The sequence below is a fragment of the Phocoena sinus genome, chromosome 2 (genome assembly GCF_008692025.1).
Source record: "Phocoena sinus isolate mPhoSin1 chromosome 2, mPhoSin1.pri, whole genome shotgun sequence".
Lineage (NCBI taxonomy): Eukaryota > Metazoa > Chordata > Mammalia > Artiodactyla > Phocoenidae > Phocoena > Phocoena sinus.
Genome location: NC_045764.1, coordinates 61,818,643 through 61,823,316, shown reverse-complemented (window position 1 = coordinate 61,823,316; position 4,674 = coordinate 61,818,643). Strand labels below are relative to the sequence as shown.

At 47.5% G+C, this 4,674-nt stretch overlaps 1 non-coding gene across 1 annotated transcript; it reads right to left on the bottom strand.

The window, feature by feature from the left end:
- Nucleotides 1–1,456: 1,456 nt before the first annotated feature.
- On the bottom strand, nt 1,457–1,528 carry TRNAE-UUC. The gene has a single exon. It is a non-coding gene; the product is annotated as a tRNA-Glu (tRNA).
- Between the last annotated feature and the right edge of the window lie 3,146 nt (nt 1,529–4,674).

Genomic DNA, 4,674 nt, shown 5'->3' with positions numbered 1-4,674 from the left:
ACTTTCTGATAAAGAGAGTCTGGCGGGAGCCTGCTTTGCCTCACTGATGACCTTGAGCCTGGAATGACATCAGCCCGGGAAGGCCAAGTCTCACAGGCAGCACTGGGGCAATGAGCTTCCCCAAAGAAAAGCAGTCAACTTGTTTTCCTTCATAGAATCTTAGAACCAAGGTGAAATTTGTATATTTCTGACTTAAAGCCAATCTCTTTAAGTGGGTCCCACAGTCCTCCGTGGAAGGAACCCTAACTGGTACGGCGTGAAAGACTATGGTCCTTTTCTTGACAGCACCTCAACTCTGGTCAGGCCTCCATCCTTCCCCCTCAGCCCATGTGTCTGGGGCACTGACCCCCAGGAGTGGCCCAGGCCAGAGGCTATCAGCTTCATCCTACCCCCTCGCCAGTCACTGTTTGAAGAACAGGCCTGTGATCAGTCCGAGCCTGTGATCAATAAGACGTGAGGAAGGGTATGAGGACGGCTTCTGGGAGAGAGGCTTCTTCACTTTTCTGAAAGAATTTCTAGAAGCATATCTTTCTCTTTGGACAAGGATGACTATGTTAGTTATCTATTCCTGCTTAACAAACTACCCCAAAACTCAGTGGCTTAAACAACAAATGTTTGTTACCTCACAGTTCATGAGGGCCAGGAATCCAGGAGCAGCTCTGCTGGATGGCTCTAGCTTAGGGTTTCTCATGAGAGCTGCTGTCACCTGAGGTTTGTCCAGGGCCAAGGATGAGCTTCCAAGCTCATTGGATTAAACTGGCACTACCTCAAGACCTTTCAGTGGCTGCTGGTAGGGGGACTCAGTTCTCCCTGGATGTTGATCAGAGGCCTCAGTTTTTCACCTCAGGGACATCTTCCAGGGATACTTGAGTGTCCTCACAACATGGCAGCTGGTTCCCCAGAGCAAGTGATCTGAGTGACAGCAAGCTGAAAGCTGCATTCTCTTTTATGCCCTAATCTCTGAATTTACATGCTGTCACTTCTGCTTTTTTCTATTTGTTAGAAGCGAGCCCCTAAGTCAAGCCCCACTCAAGGAGAAGGGAATTGGGTTTCCACCTTTTAAAAGAGGTGTCAAGGAATTTGTGGACATATTTTAATCCTCACTGAGGAAGCCTACAGCCCCCCAAATTCTGGGCAGCCATCTTTGCAATTACACAGGGGAGCCAGTTTTTAGAAAGATGTAAAGAAATCAGGCCCTTGATGCCACTGTAGAAATGTTGGATTAAACCAGCTCTAAACCGAGCCTCCTTGGAGACTTTCCAGTTACATGAGCCGACGAATTCTCTTTATAGTTTCAGCTAGTCTGAGTGGGGATTTCTACTGCTTGGAATCAAATGTCTCCTGATCCCCTGGTAGGAATGAAGAAGACAGCACAGAGTCACATAGTCCAGTCACCTGTGGCATATATATTTTTTTTTTTCTTTTTTTTTTTTTAGTTGTACCACACGGATCTAAGTTCCCCAGCCAGGGATTGAACCTGGGCCACAGCAGTGAAAGCACTGAGCCCTAACCACTGGACCACCAGGGAATTCCCAACCTATGGTATATTTCAAGGACAATCCTACCCACTGGCTGGAGGTATCCAGGACACTGCCCACCCACCCACTGGGCTGCCCTGCGCACAGGAGCCAGTGAGCTCTTTCTTAAGTAACAATCAGCCTAGGAGCGCCCTCCATCTGATGAGGAGACTCGGTCAAAAATAAACTCCAGGGACTTCCCTGGTGGTGCAGTGGTTAAGAATCTGCCTGCCAATGCAAAGGACACAGGTTCGAGCCCTGGCCCAGGAAGATCCCACATGCCGTGGAGCAACTAAGCCCATGCGCCACAACTACTGAGCCTGAGCTCTAGAGCCTGCAAGCCACAACTACTGAGCCCACGTGCCACAACTACTGAAGCCTGCGCGCCTAGAGCCCGTGCTCCGCAACAAGAGAAGCTACCACAATGAGAAGCCTGCGCACCACAACGAAGAATAGCCCCCGCTCACCACAACTAGAGAAAGCCCGCACAGAGCAACGAAGATCCAACAGAGCCAAAAATAAATAAATAAGTAAATAAACAAATGAATAAATAAATTTATTTATTTATTTAAAAAGAAAGGAATAAACTTCAGGACTTGGGGCTTTCCCGGTGGCGCAGTGGTTAAGAATCCGCCTGCCAATGCAGGGGACAGAGGTTCGAGCCCTGGCCCAGGAAGATCCCACATGTTGCAGAGCAACTAAGCCTGTGCGTCACAACTACTGAGCCAGCGCACTAGACCCCGTGAGCCACAACTACTGAAGCCCGTGTGCCTAGAGTCGGAGCTCCGCAACAAGAGAAGCCACCGCAATGAGAAGCCCACGCACCACAACAAAGAGTAGCCCCCGCTCACCGCAACTAGAGAAAGCCCGCGTGCAGCAACGAAGACCCAACGCAGCCATAAACACATAAATAATTAATTTTTTTAAAAAAAGAATGAACTCTAGGACAGTCACACAGCTGGCATTTTCTCATTTTGTTTCCCAGACAGAATGTTCAAATACTAGACTTTTAAGATCAAAACCCAACCCAGGGAGACCTTTCAGTTGAGTCCCAGCAATGAGACCAGGTTCATGCGCTCAGACTTTGATGGGTCCTACACCCTCCCTATGCCTTCAACTTCCAACTCTGTTCAGCACCTGCATGTCATGGGAAAATCGTAAACAATTTTAAGAATCTGACAAATATGTGGTCGAGTTTCACATCTACCCCAACCAGCTGTGGGGCTCGGGGCAAATGCTCAGCTTCCTCATCTGTTCATGGAAAAATTAGCCCCAGCCCAAGTATAGTAGGAAGTAATGAAATCATAGAGAGAGAGAGAGATATATGTATTTCCTATAATATATTATATATACATATGTATATTATTTTTTCCTCCCTTTCTGTTCCTGCCAGTGCCCAAACTGAAACTTTCACCCTCTCAAAAGTGACGGGAAGTTGTGGTCCACCCTCACCAAGCCCTTCACAATGGGAACGTGAATTCTCTGAGGGATGCGGTTGGATTCATGAGCAGGCATGCCCGAGCCCCTCTTGGCTGTCTCAGGAGGGCTGGTCAGTGCTTACAAAGCCCTTGTTCTCTCCTCTCCCCTCATCTCTTGCATTCTGGAACTATCCTGTAGTTCTCAGAGTGGAAGTAGTACACTTTTAACTCCATCTAAAATTCTGCCTATGACCGAGAAGGTGATTATATTGATTGGGATCAGATTTGGATGGATAAACAGAAAATCCAAACCACAGGCTTACACAAAATAAGAGTGGGTTTTTTCTCACATAAAGGTCAGTCCGGGGCTAGTTGGTCAGTCCTGTGGAAAACCCAGGCTCCATCTTTCTGCTCCATTCATGCTAGCACCCGCTTTGCAGCCCCATGGCCACGTCATGGTCCAAGATGCTGTCAGAGCTCTAACCATGCTTCTGGCCAGAAAAAGGAGGAAGAACTACAGAAGACAAAAGGAGCCCTCCCTGTTGAGCCAGCTCCATGTAAGCAGCCTTCCTCGAGGTCCCACACAAGTCCAGTTACATCTCATTGGCCAGAATTTACCTGAATGATTGCACCTAGCTACAAGGAGACTGGGAAATGTAGTTTTTATCTTGATGGTAACACACCCAGATAGCAGTCTTGACTGCAGTAAATTAGGCCAAGTCAGGGAAGAAGGTGAAGGAAGCCTGGTTCTTCCATCTAAGAATAAAGCTGACAATCTGACCCTGTCTGACATCTGGGTCTATTACTTAATCACTGCAGAACTTGCAGGGGGGCAGAAGTGTGCCTGGAAACTCAGAAATCCCCAGCATCTAGCACAGTGCCTGGCACAGAATAGATGACCAGTATTTTCATTTCTGTGGTAGACACTGTGGGGTAATTCCATGTCTCATGATGACAGCCTCTTCTCTGGGAAAGACCCCAAAAACACAGAGATGGGTCCTGGCCACAGAGAACAATTCTACTTGAGTGTCGACTCACCCAGACTGGACCATTCATGGTCCCTTCCAGAACCTTCCAAAGTTCATGTGAGGAAAGAGCAACAATCCTTCTCTGGTGGCCAAGCAGTGAGGAGTAAGGCCATGTTCTGTCCACCCGGAGGGAGGAAGTGAGTGAAGAGAATGAAACCAGAGCCAGAAAAACTCAGAGAAGAGCTCTAAGCACACAGGTCATGGCCAAGACCTTGTCTCTGTTCCCAGAGCCCCAGAGGCCCAGCTACACCTCTTTCCTTCTGGTAAACCCCCAGTCTGCACCACCCAAATCAAGCTGGGTTTCTGTCACTTGCCATCAACAACTCTGACTACTGCAATTACCTTTCCCCTTCCAATAGGGAAGAGACTTCATGTCTGTAACACTTTTAATTATAGAATAATATTTGGCAGAATTCTTTCAGTAGCAAGTGGCAGAAATCTAGCTCAAACTGGCTTAAACAAAAATAAATACATAAATAAAAATTCATTGACATAAATTGGAAAAGTCAGCATAGAAGCTGGTGATCCAGTGGTGTTTCAGGGCTCACACGCCCTCTCTCCCTGTCTCTCTTTTTTTTTTTTTTAAATTTATTTATTTTTGTCTCTTTTGGGTCTTCGTTGCTGCGCGCGGCCTTTCTCTAGTTGCGGCAAGCTACTCTTCGTTGAGGTGTGCAGGCTTCTCGTTGCGGTGGCTTCTCTTCTTGTGGAGCA